The 26,904-nt window shown below is 34.8% G+C and overlaps 2 long non-coding RNA genes across 4 annotated transcripts in view; one reads left to right on the top strand and one right to left on the bottom strand.

Annotated features, from left to right (window-relative positions):
* Positions 1 to 25,053, bottom strand: part of LOC146403733 (uncharacterized) — a 126,750-nt gene extending 101,697 nt beyond the window's left edge. The window contains exons 1-2 of the long non-coding RNA XR_014842997.1: positions 24,897 to 25,053; positions 1,393 to 1,456 (exon numbers count right to left, since the gene is read on the bottom strand). This is a non-coding gene — a long non-coding RNA (uncharacterized LOC146403733). The remainder of the gene's footprint in view (positions 1 to 1,392; positions 1,457 to 24,896) is intronic.
* A 25-nt stretch (positions 25,054 to 25,078) lies between these two features.
* Positions 25,079 to 26,904, top strand: part of LOC110260451 (uncharacterized) — a 273,349-nt gene continuing 271,523 nt past the window's right edge. For all 3 annotated transcript variants that reach the window (XR_014842995.1, XR_014842994.1, XR_002343761.2), the window contains exon 1: positions 25,079 to 25,421. This is a non-coding gene — a long non-coding RNA (uncharacterized LOC110260451). The remainder of the gene's footprint in view (positions 25,422 to 26,904) is intronic.

Below are 26,904 nucleotides of genomic sequence, written 5' to 3'. Positions count from 1 at the left end.
TTACTAAGGTATCTATAACATGATTTATTATATTTCTATTGTATTTTTGTGGCCACACCCATGGCATATGGAAGTTCCTGGGCCAGGATCCTTTAACCCACTATACTGGGTTGGGGATCCTGTCTGTGACCTGCAACACAGATTACAGCAACATGGGATTCTAAACCCACTGAGCAAGGCCAGAGATGGAACCCACATCCTCATGGATCCTAGTTGGGTTCGTTACCCCTGAGCCACGATGGAAACTATGATGCTACAATTATACTAGCTACTTACAACTAGTGAAACTGAGCCACAAGAAAAAATAAAGCTTGTATCAGTTATCTTGCATGCCTTAGTCTGAAAAAAATGTAATGTTGCCAATATTAAAGGATAAGACTGGAAGATGACAAGCAGTGTTAAGACTCAGTTCAATGAATCCACCATATCATGGCCTGTATCTGCATGATTCCCCTTTACTTTTTCAGTTTTATTATTATGTGGCCTGAATACGGATCCTATATCTCTGCTGCAATATCTATATTCCAACTGGAAGAAGGGAGAGGAAAAGGGGGTGTGGATAGGAAAATTAACACATTCCAGGCAAAGTATATCAGAACTTATATCAGCCAAAATCCTAGTACTGGGGCATCTCTTACTTGAGGGAAAACAAAAATGACTTGAAAACACTAGATTAGGGCTTAACAGCAGTGGTGGTGATTGACACATATTTCTACAAATTATATCCTCTAGAAATTTATTTTTATTCAGGTGAACAACAAAGCATAGATCTATTCCAGACTCATTCCTACACATTATATAATTTTTATCTCCATCATTCTCCATCTTCATTGGTGACTTTTTTTTTTGCATGTCATATTTTAGAATAGATTTTAACACCTTTTAGTTCTCTAAGCAGATGTCTTTACAGTGCAACTATTATAAAGATTTAATTTATCCTGAAGTCCAACCTTCTATCATCTCTTGACTTTAGAAATATCTTTCTGAAAGTTCTCTCATTTTTATACATTTCTGATATATACATAAATTCAATGCAAATGATATTGCATATAGAATAATATTTTATGACCACACCTAAAACATAGAAAAACTTCCAAGCCAGAGTCTGAATCTGAGCTACAGCTGTGACCTATGTTACAGCTGCGGCAATGCTGGATCCTTTAACCTAACGTGCAGGACTGGGGTTTGAATCCATGCCTCTGTAGCTACCCAAACTGCTGCAGCTGGATTCTTAACCCACTGTACCACAGCAGGAACTCCTAGAATGATTTTATTGTAATATATAAATGGCATATTTTCTTTTATCTTACAACATTACAAGTATCTATATTTAATTAAAATACATTCCATGAACAAAAAGAAGAACTTCTGCTAACTGAGGCTGCTGCTTACCTTTGGCTTCTAAAAATGCATCAAGCATCCACTGTATAGAAGTCTGATTTTCTGTTGTAATTCACTGTCAAAGGAAAATGAACAATTGATGAAGCATATTATTTCCTTATTTTTTCCAGGTCAAAGATCAGTGATTTAGTATTCATAACTCCAGTGTCTTCCTCTTTCAAATAGTATTTGTTTAATTTTGTTTTTTCTACACCAGTAATATGTTTTCTGAAAATAAATTGACTTTTAATATTTAGAATGTGTTTCCTATATCTAGTGGTTGAAAGGAAGCATCTGTCATAGGATGTCAGCTTCTCTTCTCTGATCCCCTAAGGGGATGTTCTGAATCATTAGTTTATAATCAGTTTTTGTTTTTAATTAAATATCAGCCATATGACTGAGTCAGAGAGAAATAGGATTTTGCTCTTGGTCTCCCAAATAAATAGATTTATGGAAATAATGTTTAGCAGAATATACAACAGGCTAATGAAACAAATTTCATAAGAAAAGCATCATTTGGAGATTTTCATACATATATTGCTTTTAGGAAATCAGGAAAAAGTTTGAATTGTGTAATAAAATCAAAATATTATTCATTGAGTAACAGCTATATATTTATATTTCAATAAGTATAAATTGATTTTAATTACTAATAAAATACTTACATATTAATTTATTAAATAAATGATTCAATTAGTCCATTAACAGATCTTTGAAACTGAGAATATGCTGATATTTGATGGTATGTATGTGCATACATGCATGTGCACATGGACATGTGCAAATACCACCTGTAATACATTTCCATACATTCCAAAGCTATAGATGAATTCTAAACTAATATAAACTATACTGCACAAGTGAAGATGGTACCATCTACTAGTAAAAGCCCCCCAAGATATACTTTTATTTGGCTCAGTTTAAACATGAACAGAAAAAATTTTAAGTAAGTTTTGTGCTTAATGAAAAGTAAAAAACAGAAATTTCAGGGAAATATTTACTCCCAAGTAAACAAATATATATTTAGGAGCATTTATTTTTAAAAGACTTTTGAATGAGGCTACGAATATGTTATTGATCCTGCAATGGATTAATTTAATTGGCATATATGATAAAGAAAGTTATTAGGCAAGTATGAATTATAAAACTCAACTCTATTCAGATCCAGTAGCTAAAATTTTATTAATTATATATATGTTATATATACAATATATACATATGCTTAGTATACAGTACATAAAGAGAAAGAAATATAAAAATAAGGGAAATTAATCTTTATGTGAAGATAGCAAGAAAATCAATGAAGCAAATCTAAAACCTGTCTGATGAAAAAATTGAAAATCATAATAGAAACAAATTAGAAAACTAGAATTTTTCAAATATCTTATTCTGTATAAAGATCAAACTAAAAAACTTATGTTTTTGTGGGCTTTGGATCCTTTATGTTTATGGCAAAATACTTCCAAAACACTTTGTTTGGTTAGATATTATATAATAAGACTAAGGTTATTCTATACAATATAGCAATAAAACAACTAAAACCTCCTCCAACCCTATTTCTTATTAACATAACAAATAGTGTATATTTATTTTTACGCTTAGACATTAAAAAGATAAACCTTTTTTTAATTCTTTATTCATTCTATGTTCTAGAATTCCTATGCTCCATCTTCTACTTCAATAGCTTACTCTGCATTTTTATCTATTCTATTTAGGGTTTATCATAACAAATGCTGTCACTTTTTTTTTTTTTTTTTTTTTTTTTTTTTGTCTTTTTGTCTTTTTGCTATTTCTTGGGCCGCTCCTGCTCCTGTGGCATATGGAGGTTCCCAAGCTAGGGGTCAAATCAGAGCTGTAGCTGCCGGCCTATGCCAGAGCCACAGCAACGTTGGATCTGAGCAGCGTCTGCAACCTACACCACAGTTCACTGCAACACCGGATCGGTTAACCCACTGAGCAAGGACAGGGACCGAACCAGCAACCTCATGGTTCCTAGTCGGATTTGTTAACCACTGCGCCACGACGGGAACTCCAACAAATGCTGTCACTTCTATACTAGGTAAGATACTTTCAGCTTTGAGGAAAAAAATAACTGGCTTAATTATGCCTCCAAGTTTCCATTTGTTGGTTTGTCACACTGTTTTACTTTTGTGTTTGTTTATATTTGTTGCATGTTGCTCTTCTCTTTGGCATCTGTATAATTTTAAGTCTGTTTTTACTCATAGTTTGAAAATAGCGGTCAGTAGAGTTTGGGGCTAAATGCTTTGATTTCAAGCAGAAGGAATGAAAAGGGAAAATACAGCAACAAGACAAAAAAATGAACAAAAAAGTCACACAAATATCCTAGGAGATGAACTATAAAACTTTCCACTAAAGCAGACTGAAGAGAATTAAGCCACCTTACTAGAAAGTAGAATGAAGTAACCAGCATAGATGAATAAAATATTCTTCCTAGAAAAAGGAATGTCTTGTCTTCCTCTTAGTCACATGGGAAAATAGCTAAACAAATATAGACATTGTAAAATAGCAAGAATGGGTTAGGGATTAGGCAACAAACAATCAAATTTCCTGTCAGCTCTTTTAAAAAAAAAGTAAATAATGAAATAAAAAAAAAGGGGGGAGTTCCCATCGTGGTGCAGCAGAAACGAATTCAACTAGGAACTGGGAGGTTGTGGGTTCGATCCCTGGCCTCATTCAGCTGGTTAAGGATCTGGCGTTGCCGTGAGCTGTGGTGTAGTTTGGAGACGAGGCTCCGATCCCATGTTGCTATGACTGTGGCATAGGCCAGCAGCTGTAGATCTGATTAGGCCCCTAGCCTGGGAACCTCCACATGCCGCTAGTGCAGCCCTAAAAAGCAAAAAATAAATAAATAAATAAAATAAAAATTAAAAAAAATTAAAAGTAATTCTTGTATCTAGAATATTACCCTATTTCTATGGTTATATTAATTATGCTCACTTTAATGTCTTAGCATCCCATTGATTAAGTGTTCTCTTATTACTGTTATTGATGTTGATTTTTATTATTTTGTTTCTCCTTGGAGGTCTACTGATTCACTTAATATTGGCCTCCCCTTGTGTAATCACCTGGCATGTGCCCAGTGCTACCAGTGATGCTACCAGTTATTTATTTTTTTTTTTTTTGTCTTTTTTGCCTTTTCTTGAGCTGCTCCTGTGGCATATGGAGGTTCCCAGGCTAGGGGTATAATCGGAGCTGTAGCCACTGACGTACACCAGAGCCACAGCAATGCGGGATCCAAGCCGTGTCTGCCACCTACACCACAACTCACAGCAACACCGAGCAAGGCCAGGGATAGAACCCACTGAGCAAGGCCAGGGATAGAACCCACTGAACAAGGCCAGGGATAGAACCCACTGAACAAGGCCAGGGATAGAACGCACAACCTCATGGTTCCTAGTCAGATTCATTAACCACTGCGCCATGATGGGAACTCCGAAGGGAGAAAAACCTAAGACCTATGCACAAGGGTTTGGTAGACTGAAAAACCTCTACATAACATTAGAACAAAAAGTATTTTTGAAATTGCTTTTACAATAGCTCCTTAGAAGAACAATTTCTGTTTCATAGAACAATAGCAAAAAGAGAAGTATTTCTAACTAAAGACATATGGCTAAACTTGAGTAAACACTCATTAAGAGGTGTAGTAATAGAAAGCATAATTTTAAAAATAAATAGAAGAAGGGATAAAAAAATAGGTATAGGGCCAAAACAGTTTACAATCATAGGAGGAAAGAGATTTCAAAGCAGAAGGAAAAATTACTAATGCCAAAAGCTGTGTAGATTAACAAGGAATAATTTATCTTGGTCTTTGGAAATGACTGGTGTTCATTTAAGTCACTGTTCTTTCCAATTATAGCCACAGATTTTATTTGCAAAGAATTTAAATATAATTACAAAAAGTAAGAAGCAGTGGGTTTACCATCTACATATATGAAAAATCTGAAAATATAATAAAAAAAATATGAATGGCAGCCGGATGGAATGAAAGAATTACAAAGATTGTATTTAAAATAAGAGGGAAATTCTACCAAAATGTGATAGGCAAGAAGGAAAGAATGGAGACAAACACTTAAAATATTATGGGTTGAAATAGAATAGGATTGGATATTTAAAGCCTCAGGGAAAGCTTTGGATAGACATTCCCCATGGAGAATTGTATATTAGACATAAAATCACTCTATATTTTATTATACATAATAGGAGAACTTTGAGAGTGAAAGTGGGACTATCAATTATGACAATAAGACAAGCATGGCCCCAGATTGTCAAGGTAATCCAGACCATACAGTCCTCTACTAACACATCACAAGATTCTCCAGCATAGCTCAGATGTAATCTTTCAGTGAACAGTTAACCGGTAAACAAATTTTTTTTTTTTTTTTTTTTTTTTTTTTTGGCTTTTCTAGGGCCGCTCCCACGGTATGTGGATGTTCCCAGGCTAGGGGTCTAATCACAGCTGTAGCTGCCGGCCTATGCCACAGCCACAGCAAAGTGGGATCCAAGCCGCATCTACAACCTACACCACAGCTCACGGCAACACCGGATCCTTAACCCACTAAGTGAGGCCAGGGATTGAACCTGCAACCTCATGGTTCCTAGTCGGATTCGTTAACCATTGAGCCACAACAGAAACTCCAAACTTTTCTATTATTACTACTCTTCCCAAGCTCCTCTAGAATTCTGTGGGATTGAAGTCTAGCAATGATGGAATAAAAGTGGTCATAAAATATGATCACTTCCAGAACTGGCCCATAAAATCTCCTACATGCTCTCCCCCATATTCACTCCCATTTGGTGGCCTGAGTTTTGTTTAAAGCCTAATGTTAATACGGTGGATCCACTAGATTTCACTAGCAAGAGATGTGAATAAAGAACAAGGGGTAAAGCTTATGTTTGGAGTTGTAGGTTAATTAGAATATTATACTCTTTTTAGAGGCATTATACATTCAGAAATTTGTTAGCAGCTATTATTAGACTAAACAATACAGAGCTTTTTTCTCAACACAACACTTCACTTACCACCAGTGGAATGAAGTAAATATAGAAAAAGAAAATCCCATTAACTACCTTAGTAATAATGCGTAAGATATAAAACAGATCAATCTTAAAAAAGGAAGTAGACACCTTGTCTTAAATATATGAAGAAAACTGGAGTTCTTGTCATGGCGCAGCGGAAGCGAATCTGACTAGGAAACATGAAGTTGCGGGTTTGATCCCTGGCCTCACGCAGTGGGTTAAGGATCTGGCATTGCCCTGAGCTGCGGTGTAGGTCACAGATGAGGCTCGGATCTGGCATTTCTGTGGCTGTGGTGTAGGCCAGCAGCTGTAGTTCTCATTAGACCCCTAGCCTGGCAACCTCCATATGTAATGGGTGCAGCCCTAAAAAGAAAAAAACAAATACATATATACATATACACACACATATACATATATATACACACACATATACATATATATGTATACATATACACAAATATACATATATACACATATAAATATATATATGTATACATATACATACATACACATATATATACACATAAATATATATATACACACATATAAATATATATATATATGAAGAACAGAGAACAAAAAGGTACAGAGCAAAGATAACAGAGGTCAAGAACAAGGAGAATAATTAGATAGACAAAAAGTAGACTGAGATTAAAGTTATTATGCAAACAATCATAATTTCAAGAATTTATTCTACAGCCATAAATAACTTTGTTTGCATCTTAAACATTGCTTAAACTACTAATATCTGAAACATCTAGTTTGTCCCCTCACATTTTTGACAATTTGGGTGTAGTCTTGCAGAAAACTTTAAAACTAAACTTTACATCAATTTTTTTTTTTTTTTTTTTTTTTTTAGGGCCACACCTGCGGCATCTAGAGATTCCCAGGCTAGGGGTTGAATTGGAGCTGTAACTGCTGGCCTATGCCACAGCCACAGCAATGTAGGATCTGAGCTGCATCTACGACCTACACCACAGCTCACAGCAACACCGGATCCTTAACCCACTGAGCGAGACCAAGGATCAAACCCTCAACCTCATGGTTACTAGTCTGGTTCATTAACCACTGAGCCAGGACGGGAACTCCTACATCAATACTTGTATCGCTCTGGAGGTGAACACAATAATGATGAATACAGTACAAAAAATTCATGCAGAGGAGTGGTAATCTATACATAAACCATGCTAGGCATATATTTATCAAGTGAAGTATTATATTCCTTTTTAACATAAAAGTATATGGAAAATCAATCTGAAAAGGCTATCAAATATATGATATTCTGGAAAAGGCAAAACCATGGAAACAGTAAAAAGATAAGTGGTTGCCAGGGGCGGGAGGGATCAATCAGCAGAACACAGGATTTTTATGGTAGTGAAACTGTTCTGTTTGTAGAATGGTGGATACATGTCAGTATAAATTTGTCAAAACCCATTGAATGGCCACCACCAAGAGTAAACACTAATGGAAACTATGGAGTTTGTAATGATATTGATGTGTCCATGTATGTTAATCAACTGTAACAAAAGTATCTCTCTAGTGTGGGATACAGATTTCGGGGAAGGCTATGGGAGAGGGGCACAAAGGGTGTATAGGATTGTTGTACCTTCTGCTCAGTTTTGTTGTGAACCTAAAACTGCTCTAAAAAATGTCTGTTAAAATATTTTTTTAAATGCATGACAAATGACAATATGAATTGAAGTAATTTGGAAAAGTTGTCACTGAATAGAATTTTAACAGCTGCTTAAAATATTCAACAGTTTACCAAAACCAGTAGGTGTCTCTCATGCTCTATATATTTTTAAAAAATATAATAACCTCAAAAACTGATGCATATGTAAACAGGAAAACACCATTAACGGTTGGCAAAGTAAAAATAACATCTTTTCTTCGGTTTATTTTGGCTAAGAGGGCAGATTTGCTTATTATCTTTTAATATGTGCAAATAATATATTATATATTCAATAAAGTGGCAGTTTAGGCAATCCTTGACTTGTGTAATACATTTGGAGTTCTCCCATTTCACATTTGTAACCACTTTACTTCTCTTAAAATTAATGGAGAGCCATACAAATTTGGCAGAACTTTGGAAATCATTAGGGATGACCCATGATCCATGCATATATTCTTTAGGATGCATGTCACATTTATTCAAGGTCATAATATTTCACAAATACATATCCTCATTAATTTCATTTTTTCCTACATGCCTCATTTGAATAAATCATCTATCAAACTAAACGGACATCAACTGCATCCATAAAATTCATAAACATTCATTATTCTATGAGAAGGGGTCTGTTTTCAAGTGAAGAAGCACTTTTACTTACACAGTAGGTGACTAAATGCATAAACTCGATTTCAAATTCTATCACTAGGCACCAATAACCACATGCATTTGGGGATGAGGTGCAAAAACGTCATAAGAGTAGATGTTAAGAATTTAGCCAAAAAGTAAAACTGAACTGAACACATATCATTAATGAAGCAAACAATGATATGCATGGATAAGTAATTTAAAAGTTAAGAATAAGAAATTAGAAAGGAAAATCATTCTTTATTTGTCAGAGTGGCCGCCTTCTCTAAACTTTTGTAGTTACCAGTGGTAAAGCTTAAATAAGCATGATTGTTAAAACTGTAATTATAGCTCAATAGATAGGATTCTGCTAAATGTTGGCTATAAATGTATCTGTGAATAATCACAGGAAACTTCCTAGTTAATTTAAATTGGCCTTATTTCCAATGATCTAAACTTAAAAACTGTTATTTAATTAGAACATCTATGCTTTATCTCAATTTATTTTGTGCATCCATTAGTAAAGTATGTCCATTAGTAAGGTAACTGCTGCTTCAATTTATACCATTTTGGCTTACAAAAGGTATCACAGGAATGCTCTACTTTCAGATTGTGGGAGAAACTTGTATTTTATTTTCCAAATATATTATTTCAAATAGCTATATCCATGTGAAATTACATATGAAAGTTGTAATCTTACAATAATCATTTTAGATGTGACTGCTTATTTTTAACATGATAATTCAGTGCCTTCAATCAAATTTCTATCATTATTTCTTTGTGGGTGAAATTATAGTTTTTCTCTGTAGTAGCCTGAAATTTACAACATTATAATATGAAAGTCTAGACTATAAAATGTTTACATGTTAGTAATATTAAAAAAAAATATAGGCAGTGTAAAAAAACTTACCTAGATTTTGAGGTACATACACACAGGTATATACACATATATACATGCACACGTGTGCACACACACACACACACACAATCGTTTACCTTTCCTGAACTTGGTGACTGATAGTTTTGTAAACCTAATCATAGTAATTACAGAAATGATAAAGATGTTAAAGATATTTCTATTACTATTTACACTATACTCTTTTATGCTATACACTTTACACTCAAAATGTCAAAAAAGTTTCACTATCTTATATAGCAGTTAAAGTAAGTTAACACTTTATTTTAAAGTTTTATTGAATTACAGTTGATTAACAATGTTGTGATAATTTCTGCTGTGCAATAAAATCAGTTATGTATATATATACACACACATTCATCTTCATATTAGTTTCCCATTGTAGTTTATTAGGGAATATTGGGTAGAGTTTCCTGTGCTATACAGCACATCCCCATTGACCATCCATATTAAAGAGCGTGCATATTCCAACCCCAAACCCCCAAACCATCCCTCCCCTTACCTGTCCCCTTTGGTAACTAAAGTTTGTTTTTGAAGTCTTTGAGTTTCTGTTTTGTTCATTTGTATCATTTTTTATGATTCCACATATAAGTGATATCATATTTGTCTTTGACTTATCTCACTTAGTATAATCTCTAGGTTCATCTATGTTGATGCAAATGGCATTATTTCATTCTTTCTATGGCTAATATTCCATGGTATATATGCACCATATTTTTTGTTTTGTTTTGCTTTTTAGGGCAACACATGCAGCCTATGGGAGTTCCCTGGCTAGGGGTGAAATCAGAGCTACAGCTGCAAGCCTACTCCACAGCCACAGAAATGTGAGATCTGAGCTACGTCTGTGACACCAGATCCTTAACCCACTGAGTGGGGCCAGGGATCAAACCCACGTCCTCATGAATACTAATGGGGTTTATTACCACTGATCCACAAGGGGAACTGCCACATCTTCTTTATCCATTCCTCTATTGATATTGATAGACATTTAGGTTGCTTCCATGTCTTGGCTATTGTATATAGTGCTGCAATGAATTTGGGGTGCATGTATCTTTTTTCCAAGTCATAGTTTTCTCTGCATATATGTCCAGGAGTAGGATTGCTAGATCATATAGTAGTTCTATTTTTAGCTTTCTGAGGAACCTCCATACTGTTTCCAGCAGTGGTTGTACTGATTTACATTCCCACCAACAGCACAGGATATTCCCTTTTCTTTGCACCCTCTTCAGCATTTGTTTGTAGTCTTTTTGATAATGGCCATTCTGACCAGTGTGGGGTGATATCTCATTGTAGTTTTGATTTGTATTTCTCTAATAATTACCAATATTGAGCATCTTCTCATGTTTTGTTGTTGCTGTTGTTGTTTTTTCCATCTGTATGCCTTCTTTGGAGAAAGGTCTATTTAGATCTTCTGCCCATTTTTTGATTGGGTTGTTTCCTTTTTTGATATTGAGCTGCATGAATTGTTTGTATATCTGATATAGCACTTAAAGTAAGCTAAATAACATTTCATTGTGGCTAAACAACAACAACAAAAAAAACATTTAATGAGATCTATCCTCTTAGCAATTTTTTGTACAGTCTAGTATTATTAAATATAAGCACAATGTTTTACAGAGGATCTCTAACACTTTCTCATCTTGTATAATTGAAAATATACCCACCAAACAGCAACTCTCCATTTTCTTCTCCCTTCATCCCCTAGCTACCACTATCCTACCTTCTGCTTCTTTGATTCTGACTACTTTGGAAATATCGCATAAGTGAATATACAGTGCTCCTCCTTCAGTGACTGGCTTATGTCACTTAGTGTAATGACCTCCCAGGTTCACCCATGTTGTTCCAGATGACGGGATTTTCTTTTTTTCCTAAGGCTGAATAAAATTCCATTGTATACATTTAACACATTATCTATTTATCCTTTGATGAATATTTAGATTGCTTGGCTATTGTGATTAATGCTGCAATGAACTTGGGAGAGCAAATATCCTTTCAAGATCCTGATTTAAATTCTTCTAGATAAATATCTAGAAGTGGAAATGCTGGATCACATAATAGATCTATCTTTAATTTTTGAGGAACCTTCATACTATTTTCCTAACTGCATCATTTTACATTCCCACAAACAATGTGCAAGGGTTCTGAATTTTCAATATCCTTGGCAACAACTCTTACCTTTTATTTTGATAATAGACATCCCAACAGATGTGAGGTGATATTTCATTGTGGTTTGATTCATATTTTCCTGATGGTTAGTGATGTTGATCATCTTTTCATTACCTTGTTGGTCATCTGTATGTCTTCTTGGGAAAAAATGTCTATTCAAACCCTTAGCCCATTTTTTAAAATCAATTTTTTTTTAATTTTTTTCCCATTGAGCTACAGCAGTACCTTATATATTCTAGACAATAACACCTTAACAGAAATGTAGTTTAAAATATGTTATCCAATTCTTTAGGATTCCTTTTTACTCTACTGCCTATATTAAATAGCATATTCCTATGTGTAAACCACTGTGTGGATTTTTCTAGGTTACACTGTGATAATTTAAGTTCAGTTTATTGTTTTTCTTGAATTATAGGTTAACTGCATTTCCCTTCTATTATTTAAATTATTTATTATTCAGTTATCTTCATATGCATCCACTATTTCTCTAAAATCTATTAATACAGTAACAATATTCTCTAAAATCTACTAATATAGTAATAGTTACATAAAAGCAAAAGAAACAAAGAACAATATCATATTTTTCAAGAAGGAAATTACTTCAAAATGAAGGGACAAAAGATTTTTTTCTGGATGTGTCATTACATTAATATTTCCATACATAAAGTACTACTTTAATGCAATCCAATGCAAACATCAAATAGATATTTTAATGTTATTTTAGAAAATGAAAAAATGTACTTAATATTAACCTGGAAGAAAAGAAAGGAGAAAATGTAATTTTTTTTTTTTTTTTTTTGGCTACCCCACAGCATATGGAGCTCCCAGGCCAAGGATCAGATCTGAGCTGCAGCCTCAAAATAAGCCACAGGTGCAGCAATGCTGGATCCTTAACACACTATGCTGGACCAGGGATCAAACCTATGTCCCTGCAGTCCCAAGACACTGCCAATCCCATTGCACCACAGCAGGAGCTCTGAGAAAATGTAATTTTAAAAAAACATAAAGAAAAAAGAGGAACGGGAGTTCCCGTCGTGGCGCAGTGGTTAACGAATCCGACTAGGAACCATGAGGTTGCAGGTTCGGTCCCTGCCCTTGCTCAGTGGGTTAACGATCCGGCGTTGCCGTGAGCTGTGGTGCAGGTTGCAGACTCAGCTCGGATCCCGCGTTGCTGTGGCTCTGGTGTAGGCCAGTGGCTACAGCTCCGATTGGACCCCTAGCCTGGGAACCTCCATATGCCACGGGAGCGGCCCAAGATATGGCAAAAAGACAAAAAAAAAAAAAGATAAAAGAGGAACGATAAGAAAATAGTTAAATTTAAATCAATAAATGTTATAATAGATCATCTGTATTATTAGTCAATGCATTTGCCTTTAAAAAATAATAATCTTAAATTAGGATAACTACTCATGGTGCTATATATATAATACATAATCTATATAATATAAATTATATATATATATAATCTAAATACCAAAAAAGTGGTTTAGAGAATTGTTTTCAATATTTCAGCCATTTTTAATTTTAGACTATTTTAATATTTCATTTTTTTTCTCTATTCACACTCATTTTTACCAATACAATAAAATTATATTAACCTAATGTTATCACCTAATTAGTTTCAGGGAGAAAAAAGGCTCAATTTCAGTTATGCTGAAAAAGTAAATAATTATCTTTGATAGATACCCTCCAGTGTTTAGTTTTACACATCTTTATTATATCCAAATAAAAATTAAGATCAATACCAAGTTAAAAAGGTTCATTAACTATAAATTAGAAGTTTACTTGTGAAAATCAGTTGGGAAATGACTCTGGAAAGGAGGACAGGGGAACAGAAGTGTGGAGGTACTCCAAGCATATTTAGCTATACTATTCCAGTATTGTATGTTCATATTCTGAGTGTTATGATGAAATACTATCTCTTCTTTATTGGTTGATGGATATTTTTATATTATTTGCCAATTTGTATTTAAAGTTTTATTTATCTATTTATTTTTTTTTTTTTTTTTGTCTTTTTGCCTTTTCTTGAGCCGCTCCTGCAGCATATGGAGGTTCCCAGGCTAGGGGTCCAATCGGAGCTGTAGCCACCGGCCTACACCAGAGCCACAGCAACACAGGATCCGAGCCATGCCTGCAACCTACACCACAGCTCAAGGCAACGCTAGATCCTTAATCCACTGAGCAAGGCCAGGGATCAAACCTGCAACCTCATGGTTCCTAGTCGGATTCGTTAACCACTGTGCCACGACAGGAACCCTTGCATTTAAAATTTTATTTTAATTTTTTTCAAAATAATGGCAGGCTGAATAATTGCCCCTCCCCCCACACATGTGTCCATGTTCTAGAGCCCAAGACCTGTAAATATCTTACCTTAGGAGGCAAAAGGAACTTTGCAGATGTGATTATAGAACTTGACATGAGACAACTATCTTAAATTATCCAGGTAGACTAAATGTAATCAAAAGTGTCCTTACAAATGGCAGTCAGTCAGGAGAGTCAGATTTAGAGGTGATATGTTGACAGAAAGAAGACACAGTGACAGGAAACAGAAGTCAAAGTGATGTAAAGCTCTAAGCCAAAAAATGCAGGCAGCCTCTAAAAGCTGGAAAAGGCAAGGAAACAAATTGGATTCTCCCTTAGGGCCTTCAGAAGGAAGGCTGATATGCAAACCCATTTTGGACTTCTGACATATTAAAACATATGATAATACAATTTTGTTAATCAAAAAATGTGTGGTAATTTGTAACAGAACCAAGAGATAACTAATATAAAAATATATGTAGATATTTATACACAACTATAAATATATATAATGTTTAAATGTTTAAACACACTGAAAGTAAATTGTTTATACAAACACATACACTCATAAAAATGCACACAATAACTAGTTGACTGAGTCTGATAGGATTACTTCATTTTGTTTGAGAGTGTGTGTGTCTGTGTGTATATGTGTGTGTGTACTTTATAATTAAGAAAATCAACCACAACTTCAGGGTTTCCCTCTATCTACTGTCCTAACATCTCATCTCCTAGTATTATCATGCATTCAAGAAGAAGGAAGGGAAAGATGAAGAAGAGAATGAAGAAAAGGAAAAACTAAGCAAAGCAAAATCCTTTAATCCATTATTTAATATTTAAAGACCTATTTAATTGAAGATGTTTAAATGACTTTATAGCCATCATAATCTATAAATAACTACTTATCAATGTCTTCCCCAATTTCACAGATAAGAAGTATAAAATGAAAAAAAAAATAAGGTGATCTATTTGAAATTGAGGTTAGTGATCTCATAGTGGGAAAGAAAGAGAATGCACATGGACAATAAACTTGAAAGACTTCATAAATTTCCCTTGGGTTGACTATGTTTGCTTCAATTGGCCCATAACAAATAGATGCTCCTGATTAAAATATTTTTTTTTCATGCAGCTGCACAGCAGTCTGCCTCATCAGAATTATGATTTTTTTTTAATTCAGCTGACTTACTGTGAAAGGACGTTTTCTACAGAAAACACACTAATTGAAGCATCACTACTCAGTTCCTATTTAAAATCTTTCTATATCTCACAATATTGTATATGTCCATATATAATTGGCAGTATCTCAGTAAGTCTCTTTTAATTTTTAAGTAAAAAATGACCCACGATATAACATTAAAAATGTTTGAGGGTTTACTTTCATTATTTTCCCTTAATTTATGTATTTGTTTTATTTGTTACTGTTTTCAGTAGCTCATCAAAAGATAATAGCTGTTTCCCTTGACTTTGATTGAAACACTTCATAAAAACACTAAGGTAAACGTTTTTTGAGTTCAGGGAATGAATAGTTGCAAAGGCTTTAGTTTATAAAGAAAGAATTAAGCCCATCCAATAGCTAAAGGATCAAGGAAGATTTATGGGTTCTCAACAATTCACATAAGCATGGTAAATTTAGAGGAGGAACTAACAGTGTACTTAAAAAACTTAACTGTAGAAGATTAGAAACCCCACCCTTATTTGTCATATAAAAAAGAAATTCAGAAATAACAGGCAGAATAATCAAAACACATATTTGAGATGCAAGAATTTGAATGCATACAGCCACAATTAATAGAAAATATGAATCAGCTGGAGGTAGAATACCAAAGAGCCTGAACTATTCAAAGAGATGTGGTGTAATTCAATCATGTATATAGTGGATGTCCCTTTCCAGAAATGTCATGGACCAGACTAGATTAGAAAGTTTCTGGTGACATTGTGCCCACTATTAACTCTAAGAACAAATACAAATTAAAAGTAAGAGACTTAAGTATCTTTTGAAAATACTGGAAATATTCCCTTCCCCTACTATTTCTTATATATGTAAGAAATAAAATTAAAATTGTAGGTAATTCCTCCTTTCTTTGAAATGCATATATTTGAAAACAAAATAAGGCTTTTGTTAGCTTTGTGAACCTGGAATATCTTTTTCACCAGCCTAAGAGTCATCATGGTGAAATGTAAACATTAAGGGGATAGTACCCCTATTTCTCAGTTTGGGGGACATTTATGAGTGTAAAGCCTAATGTCAATGAATACCTTGCTCCAAATTTCAAAATTACCTCCTGTCATTAAGATACAAGTCTGTTTCTTGTCTGAGCAGTTAATAAGCTAACACAGATGGTCGGTCACCCCAATAACTAAGTAAAGTTTGTATGAACTATGTGTGACAGATGGGTCTGTCCAGTCCTCTTACTTGAGAACCAGCTACATTTAACGTGAAATCATGGATATAAAGTGCTGTATAGGCTTGACTATATAAGGGAGTGAAATTCCTTTCTGCCTCCTGTCTCTTAATGGATTGCCCATGATGTGCATCACATTCTGGTTTAATTCTTATTTAATAATAAAAGTGTTTTCTTTCTCTATTACTTTTGTAAAGTAGTTGGCAGATGATTTTGTTTTTAACTATAATTCTCCAAAATAACCAAATGAAAAGCTTTAACTCACCCTTTGTCTACCCCCTTCACAGCTTAAGGTCAGCATATCAAAAAAAAATCTTGAACCTCAACAGGATTTACCAAGTAACTTGACCAATAAGTTGAGGCAGGAGTAATGTTCTAGGACTTAAGTGGCAAAGCCAAAAACACTATTCTAAGAACTCTGGCATCATAAGAAGTCCAAGCCACATAAAAACAGCATGGTCAAAAGCACTAGCTAAGCAAGCAACTGACATTCGATGTAAATGAGCCACCTCAGTCTTCTAACCTAGGCTAGTATAGCTTTAGATACTGTAGCCCTTGCTTCTCATTGGAATTTCATGTGAATACTCCATTTGAGTCCACTTAATCATAGAATTGTGGGAAACAGCACTGAATGTTTTTGCTTTGTGTTTGTTTTAGTGTCTAAAATTTGCAATGGTTACAAATAAATAGGTAGCCAGAATACTGCCAAAATTACAATATAACTTTCTATCAAACATTTAAGGAACACATTATACCAATTCTTTACAAACTGTCCAAAGACAGAAGCAGAGGAAGGACTTCCTAATTTACTCTATGAGGCCAGAAACACCCTAATATGAAAAACAAAGACATTACAAGAAAATAAAACCACAGGCCAATATCTCTGATAAAGGTAGATGCAAAAATAGATCTTCAACAAAATACTAGCAAATCAAACCCAACAACATATAAAAAGAATTTATATATGCACCATAACAAAGTGGGATTTATCCTAAATATGCAATGCTGGTTCAGCATTAGAATATTAATTAATGTAATTCATACCATCAACATTCTAAACAGGAAAAATTACATTGATGCAGTAACAACATATCAATAGATCTAGAAAAAAAGTACTTGACAAAATCCAACAACCATTCACAATAAAAACTCTCATAATAAAAACTCTCAGTAAACTAGGAATACTGGGAAATGTCCCCAATTTGATATAAATCATGTAAAAATAAAACAAAATAAAACAAACCAAAACCTACAGTTAACATCATAATTAAAAGTGAGAAACAAAGCTTTACCACTAAGATTTGGGGAAAATACAAGGATGTCTCCACCCATCACTGCTTTTCAACAATGTATTTGAACTCCTAGCTAACACAAAAAGACAAGAGAAGAAGATGGAACACATATTGATTGGGGAAATAAAAAAAAAGCTGTCTTTGTTTACAGATAAAACGATTCCCAATGTAGAAAATCTGAAAGAGTCAACCAAAAAATGCACAATAAGAGAATATATCAAGTTTGTAGGATGCAGTCAAGCACATTTCTATATGCCACTAACAAACACGTAGAATTTAAAATTTAAAACACAGTGTAATATACCTTGGCATCTGCAAAAATGAAACGCTTAGGGATAAATCTAAGAAAATACATGTAAGAGCCAATGAGTTTTATACTCTGATGAAAGAAATCAAAGAAGAACTAAATAAACAGAGAGATATTCCATGTTCATGGACAGGAAAACTTAAGTATCAGTACTTCCCAACTCGACTTATAGATTCAATGCGATCCCAATAAAATCCCAGCAAGTTATCTATTAATTTCAACAATTTGGTTCTAAAATTTATATGGAGATGCAACGCAGAATAACCAACACAAACACTGAAGGAGAATAAAAAGTTAGAGGACTTACACTGCCCAACTTCAAGACTTAAAGACTTACCGTAAAGCTTACAGTAATAAAGGTAGTATGTTATTGGTAAAACAACAGACAAACTGATCAATGAAATGGAACAGAGCTTCAAAACAGACACACATAAATCCTGTCTCCTGATTTTTGACAAATGAGCAAAGGCAATACAATGGAGTAAAGACAGTTTTTTTCCAACAAATGCTGCTGAAAAAGCTGGATATCCACATGCAAAAAAACAAAAACTATGCATAGACTTTACAGCCTTTACAAAAATTAACTCAAAATGGACTGCAGACCTAGATGCAGCATGCAAAACTATAAAATGACATAGGAGAAATCTAGATGACCTAGTGTTTGGTAATGGCATTTTAGATACAACACCAAAGGCCCAATCCATGAAAGGAAGAATTGATAAGCTGAACTTAATTAAATTTTTCTCTTCTATGAAAGACACTGTCAAGAGAATGAAAAAAGAATTCACAGACTGGGAGAAAATACATACAAAAGACACATGCAATAAAGGACCATTATCCAAAATACAGAAATAGCTCTTAAAACTCAACAATAAAGAAAATAAAGAATCTAATTAAAAATGGGGGAGTTTCTGCTGTGGCACAGCAGGTTAAGAATCCAGCATTGCCTCCGAGGGGGCACGGAATCAATATCTGGCTCTGCGCAGCGTGTTAAGGATCCTACATCGCTGCAGCTATGGGGTAGGTTGCAGCTCTTGGATTTGATCCCTAACCCGGGAACTTTCATATGACACAGGTGTGGCTGAAAAAGAAAAAAAAAAATGGGTCAAAGACCTTAATGGACACCTCAGGACTTTAATTTCGTCCATTATTGGTGATGTTCATTTTGGTCACTTGGTTAAGATGGTATCTGCCAGTTTTTTCCAAAGTAAGTCACTAATTTAATGTCTATAATTACTGAGTGTGCTGTGAGGTAATGCTTTTAAATCAGGTAAAGTGTATTTCTTTCTTTCTTTCTTTCTTTTTAAAGGGCTGGACCTATGGCATATGGAAGTTCCCAGGTTAGGGGTTGAATTGGAGCTGCGGCTGCCAGCCTATACCACAGCCACAGTAACGCCAGATCCCAGCTGAATCTGTGACCTACACCGCAACTCAGAGCCACACTGGATCTTTAATCCACTGAGAGGAGCCAGGGATTGAACCTGTATCCTTGTGGATACTAGTTGGGTTTGTTGCCACTGAGCCACAATAAGAACCCTGTAAAGTACTATTTCTTATTACACTTGCATTCAATAATTTTAGCAAACATTGATGATTTTTCTCTTGTCAAGTGTAACTATTTTGTAACTATTCTGCCAAATAGTAGTTCTCTAATTCTCTAAGTCCTTAAACATTTTATAATAAATTGTTCTTCTTTCATTCATGTACTCATTCAAAAGAGTACAGACTCATGAGTCTTACTTATTTCAATATACTGTAATCTGCCACTGTTTTACATATGCTGATATTCAAATTGTCCCATATTTGGTAAGTACATCCCATGCAAACTTTCCTGTATATCATTTTAATATGTCTACAAAACTCCTGGAACTTTTCTTACTTTCTAGATACAAACATATACACATCCACATATCTTTGTGTATTTATATTGTAGTTTTTTTTTTAATTTTTATAGCCTAAATATAAGTTCTTCAAAGCCAAGAATGTTGCCTCTTAATACTTTTTGTTTATCCCAGATAATTGCACTTACTGGTTTGCCTGCTTTGGCACTTAGCACAGGATGGCTGACTTATGGGCTTTGCTGAAATGTCTTTCCTGAGCCAGAGGGAAGTAAAGCATTAGTTCTACATCCAGCCTATTTTTGGTTTCACTTGTGATGTTAAATCCCACTACTACTAGTGCAGAGAAGCCAGTAAACAGGGAAATGTGGAGATGGTTGCATTTAAAAATAAACACCACTTGTTCACTGGATTACCTCTTTTTAAATTATTATTCCTAAGGAGTTTACAATTTATTGAAGGATAAAGAAATAAATTAAACCTACCCTTTATTCTCTCCTATCTCCATGGGGTACTAAGATAAAAAAAAATGTTCTTATCTTCAAGTAGATACTTTGTTTTAACTATGGGTGATAAAATTCTAGAGCCTCTGTTTGGCACATAAATACAAACCCTACTAAATACTTAATATCATCAAGCTTGTATGGTTTGAAGCCCAGCAACCTCATATCTCTTCCTGAGTGTCTGGTTGTGGGCTCTACAATGCCACTGGTCTGTATTCATCATAAGCAGCTTCCTCTTGTGTAGCACATATAGTCATATCCTGCTTTTTTCTGACTGAGGTCTCCTCATATTTTTATCATTCATTACTGCTATTTTAAATGATGCAATTTGTCTTATATTCTTATTTTCTGCTCTGAGGGCTAAAAATGTATGCTTCTCCAAAATCATATCCATACTAGCACTCTGCAGCATCATGAAAAATGACCTCTTAGAGCATTTTGGTGGCTGTGTATGTAGATGATGCCTATGCTGGCCTCTATGATTTTGGCCTGTGTATAAACAATCATTTCCTGCTTGCTGAATAATAAGCACTGTGTTCTAGGTACAACTCCAGGAATGTGATATGTGCCAAAGCAATCTCTTTACATTAGTGAACTCACCAGTTCACTGTGTGGAAGAACAGGAATGGTAGTGATTTTCTAGGGAGAGCTTTATGAAAGAGATGACATTTAAGCTAAGTCTCACCTAAAATGAGTGAGTGCTTGCCAGGTGCATGAGTTTGTATCAAGAATATGGCCAGAATTTCCCACTATGGCACAGTGCATTAACGATGCAGCATTGCCACAGCTGTGGCATAGGTCACAGTTGCAGTCCAGATTCCATCTCTGGCTAGGAAACTTCCACATGCCTTGCATAGGGCTGAAAAAGAAAAAAAAAACAAAAAAAAAACAAACCAAACAAAACAAAAAAAACATGAATAGCCAGATTGGGCAGAAGGAGCAGGGTATTTGAGACTTGAAGTATAGTCAGAGGACAGATGCGCTGGAAGCAGCATCAGGATATGGTCAAGAGAAAGAGAAAATGTTATGACCATAATATTCTGATTTGTTTGAACTTGTTTGAACTTGATCCCTTGGAATACATTCATGGTTCTCAAATTTAGGATCTCAAATAGGCTACCATAAAATAGAAAAATAAGAGGAGTATAATAGGTTTTGCACAAAATGTGTTAATTTAAATAATTGAATACTGAGAAGAGATGGTTCTTTTTGGTGTTTAGTGATCTTTTAGGAAATTACGATTAGATGGGGGGGGTTGTTTGCTTTAAAGGGCTGGCAGCCCCTATGTGAGATGACAGAGGATGGAAGCAATGGGAGAAATTTAAGCTGAAGTGATGGTTGATCTGAACTCTAAATTTTCAGTCCGTACTTCTTTCCTGTATTTTTTTATTACCTACTGACTTATTTGCTCATCCCTCAGACATCTCAATGTCAATGAATTTTAAATTTATCATTATTTCCCTTCCATTCTATAGTGTCTTGATATACAGTCACACAACCAAAGATAGAAGTCTCAATTCAGCCTTGATTTCAGCCACTTGAGTCCTACATGGAGAGCTACCTAGTTTGATGTAAGCCCCGCATCTCCCTTCAACCTCTGCCTTCCTTCCTAGCAGTCCTATCATGCCTTTCTGCTGCTTCACTTGCTTTCTCCCTCTAATGGAAGGTTCTCCCATTTTATCATCCTGCTGAACACATCCTTCCAAGATTTCTTCTGAATTCACCTTTTCTTCTGAGCATTGCCTCAGTCACTGCAACAGAGAACCTGTTCTTTTTCCAGGATATTTTATACCTTCTGCATACTTCTATTAAAACGTGTGATCACACAGGAAAGGATCTCCTTTGTTTTATTTAGGATTCTAGTGACTAGAATTTTGTCTGGTCTACTATGGGTACTAAATCAGCATATTTTTTTCCTGTCAGACGATGAACCCCTTGGGAACAAATGCTTTATTTACTTGGAAAATAGCCAGAATTTCATTAATATCTAAATAAAAAAATTTAAATGACAAAATATAACAAAACAGAAATAAACTCACAGATACAGAGAACAAACTAGTGGTTATCAGTGGGGAAAGGGTAATGGGAGGAGCAAAATCGGATGAGAGGATTAAAAGGTATAAACTACTAGGTGTAAAAGAAATAAGATACAAGGATATAATGTACAGCACAGGAAATACAGACAAATATTCTAAAATAACTTTACACAGAGTATAATCTATAAAAATATCACTATGTTGTACATCTGAACTAATATAATATGGTAAGTCAACTATACTTAAAAAAAAAAAAAAAGACCAGAAGCACAAATGTTACCATAAAAAGCCAGTTTAGCACAGAAAGAAAAGTGTGGCAGAGTATATAATTGAGGTCTATAAATTATAAATTATCAATTTGTAACACCTGAATTTATAACCAAATTCCAGATCAGAAGCCAAGTTTCTTCTTGTATTCCTCCACATCTCAGAGAATATCTCAATTCAAAAGATAATCAAATGATGTACAGGAAACAAATTTATTCATTCAACAAATATTTATGGAATCATGTACCTTCTCTTCTTAGCTCTCAGGAAGCACAAAGGAATGAAAATGTAAATGTAGAAACAAGTGGTAAAAGCACCCTAATTTTTTAAAAACTCTATTTGACTTTGGCATAATTTGGTGACTTACTTATTTCATCTCTATAGATTTATAAAAAGAAAGTTTTTCTGAACCCTTCCAGCTTCAAAATTCAGTGAGCCAAAAGTTGTCCAAAATATTCTGTTTCATCTTTGAGTGAGATTGAGATATCAGGAATCAGAAAGAACACGGATTCATGAGGGATTTTGAGATTCAGAAATGGAAGTTGACATGTCAGTCACAGGAAAGAGACAAAGCCAGTCACAATATTTAAGGACTTATGGGGCCATGTGCTGTCTGTGAGGTTCACATAAAATTGTCCAAGCTGAGTCATTAGTAAAGGTCTTTCCCACATATTGTAATTTGCTCTTGGCCATTTTTTTAAACAAATTTCCTTTGATTTATACTGAGAAAAAAATTGTATTTGTATTAAATTTCCAGAAAGGCTTGGTATCATGCACCTACCAAGTAAAGAACAAATATTGATCATTTTAAAATTTTACTGTTTTGTATAAAATAGACACAAATATACTTTAGAGGAAATCTTCCCTAAATAAAACTAATAATTCCAACAAAATAAAAAGCTGTGAATGATTTCATGATTTCAATTATTCAAAATCTATAACTATTTTGAAGTATGGATAACAATATACACTAATCTTTTATCTTTCCTTAACTTCAAAACAACTCTTTCCAAATTCAGATATATTTCTTAACCTGAAATAGGTGTCAAAATTTATACTATAAATTACATCCAAAATGTACTATGAATGCATATTTTTCCAATGTGTGTTTTGTTTATAGTTAAGAGTATGTTTAAAATATTAGTGTGAATTTTACAAAACAAAAACAGACACATATTAAAAAATTAAAAACATACTATATGTATTATGACTACTGTTTCATTAAAAATGCTCATACCTAAGAGACAAGTGAAAAAATTCCATAAAATATCATATTGTACTAGGAAGAAAATATCTATTAGAAAATTATTGATTTTCTCTTGAAAGAATAACATAATTTTATTATATTCTGTCATAATTCCTTGATTTCACTCCTAGAACAACTGTTCCCTTCAGTGCATTGATCTTCAACGTTATTCGCTTGTGCAGTTTTGGATTCTTAAACTTCAGCCACTGAATCGAGATTTGGAGTTGGTGTTTATTGCACAGTAGTATATGATTCAACAAGTTTTCCTCCATTTACAGATGATCATTATGTAATAATTTTTAGGAGCAAAATATTTCTCTAAAAGTTCCATTTCAAATATCCAGAAATAAGTAAAGATCAGTTCATATATTAATAAAAAACAAAACAATTGAATAAGCTTGGCAAATGACTTATATACATGCGGAGCTTGATACATTGCTTGATTTTTCACGTCTAACTTCTTTTTTTAACTAAACTTTATGATATATGTCCCTAATCCTTGACATATTGTACACTCTATTTTAGTTCACAAAGATGATTCTTATTTTCCTATCATGATGCACTTTTTACTACAAAATACCTTCTAATTTTATAAAGGTATACTTCACTGTCAGCACTTAAAATAGCATTGTTTTTTTAATCACACAATGGTAAGTAGAACGAAATTGAAAAATTAGAAATTTTAATTAAAAAAATAATAAATGGCACAACAGACTAGTAGGCCTCATAATTCTGAGGTAATATAACCCTCATACGAGTGCGCTGCTCCAGCACAATTACTGACTACCCCAAAAAGCAGCTAGTTTTGAGTGGAATCTGGAACAAAAGAAAGCTTTACAACGGGTACATGTTGTCCTGTTGACTGAGGTCTCCTTAAATGCCTGGAGCAAAAAGTAAGGAAACACATACCTCTCCAGTCCTTGCAGATTGGTTCTATCAGGTCACCCCGCTGATGCTTGACTAGGCCGCTCACAGCTCCAGTCGTTTCCCACCCGCTCCTTGGGCGGGAAAAATCCGCCTCAGAGGAAAGCGGTTCATCTTCTCAGGGCTCCTCTGAGCATGCGCCAGTCCTGGGCATGCGCGCAGCTTTTAAATTCCCAGGTTAGTTTTCCTCAGTATGTGCCAGAGCTTGTCCAAGTCCTAAGCAACTCCCTTCCCAGCTTTTCCTGTCAGGCTCCCTCCTGTTTACTGTTTCCCTCTGCTGGAGCCGGAATTGTTTTCTTCCCAAGTATCAGAGAGGTTTTGCATTTGTCTTTCAAAGTTTCCAGCAAAGCGCGCTACACAGCAACTTTTCCTATGGGAGTTCCAGTTTCTTTGTAACAGAGCAGTTCTTCAGGCAGCTGCTAGGAAAACGGACAGACATTATTTTTGGAGAAGATAGCTCTGCGGCACGAGGAGCCTTGGGGACCTGGGCGGCTTTCTTGGAGACGGCCGGTGAGTCCAGGCTGCGAAGCTCCCTTACTCTTTTTCAGGTGGCAATCCTTCCCGTTAGCGTTCACTTGCTTTCTGTGCACCTCTCGCTGTTCTCCAGAGTTACAAGTTGATTCCGACACTTTTCGTTCATTTATTCTCTCTTTTTTTTTTTTTTTTTTTTTTTTTTTTTGTGGAGAGTTGAGCCCTGGAACCTACCTACTTAGCCATTGTTGCTAATGTCAGTCCTCTTTGTATTAACTTTTGAAGTGGGTGTAAGTTCTCCACTTTTTTAAAGTCTGTTTTTGATTTTTTTTTTTTTTCCGGGGGCAGGGAGGGGCACACCTGTGGCATATGGAGGTTCCCAGGCTAAGGGTCAAATCAGCTACAGCTGTGCATCTACATTACAGACACAGCAAGTTAGAATCCAAGCAGCATCTGTGGCCTACACCACAGCTCACAGCAAGGCTAGGGATTGAACCTATGTCCTCATGGATGCTAGTCAGATTTGTTTCCACTGAGCCACGAGTGGAATTCCTTGATTTTTGATATATGGTCCATGTATATTTTAGGAATAGCTTGTGACTTTTGAAATATTTGGCTTAGGCCTTAATAGAGACTGCACTAAATTTACGGATCAGCAAGTTCCATCTTAGCCATAGGGGACCCTTGAGTGCCTTGACATAATACACTTTGTAATTAGATTTTTTTTTTTTTTTTTTTTTTTTTGCCTTATTGTCTCTTTAGGGCCACATCGGTAGCATACGGAGGTTCCCAGGCGAGGGGTCAAACTAGAGCTGTAGCCGCTGGCCTATACCAGAACCACAGCAACACCAGATCCCAGCGGCAACTGCAACCCACAGCTCAGGGCACTGCCAGATCCCCAACCCACTGAGCGAGGCCAGAAATCGAACCTGAGTCCTCATGGATGCTAGTCAGGTTCGTTAACCACTGAGCCACGATAGGAACTCCCGTAATTAGATTTTTTTTTTTTTAAATTTCCCTCAGGAAAAATGTGTGGGTTTGTGTGTACCTCGTTTTCACTTCTTTTTTCAGCTATACTAAGCACTGTCATTATCAAAAGTATAAGTCTACAACTTAGTTTCTTTAATTTTTGGATTATTTATTTCTAGTATGTAGAAATAAGTTTGTTGAGTTTTGTATATTGATCTTTATTCTGAGTCCTTGCTAAGCTTATTAGTTTTCATAGATTCATTTTTTGTGCGGAATTCTTAAGATTTTCTACATACATGTTCATATTGCCCATGAGTAAAACATTTTCAAACCTGAACTTTTTTGTTTTTTTTAATCTTGCCTGACTGGCTGAGTGCACTGGCTAGAACCTCATGTACCATACTGAATAGAAATGGTAAGAGAGGACATTTTGCCATATTTTTTATTTTAGGGAGACAAAAATCATTCTTTCACCATCTAATATGATACGAGTTGTAACTTTATACATGTCCTTTTCCTCTTGCAGAAGTTCACTTCTATTAGTTGGTTGAGT

Source organism: Sus scrofa, chromosome 4 (assembly GCF_054392235.1).
Source record: "Sus scrofa isolate SSC_HxYL_T2T_F1_AM1 chromosome 4, Sscrofa_HxYL_maternal_Yorkshire_Landrace_v2.0, whole genome shotgun sequence".
Classification (NCBI taxonomy): domain Eukaryota; kingdom Metazoa; phylum Chordata; class Mammalia; order Artiodactyla; family Suidae; genus Sus; species Sus scrofa.
The sequence above is the reverse complement of the archived record's forward strand: the minus strand, read 5'-3'. Positions and strand labels throughout refer to the sequence as shown.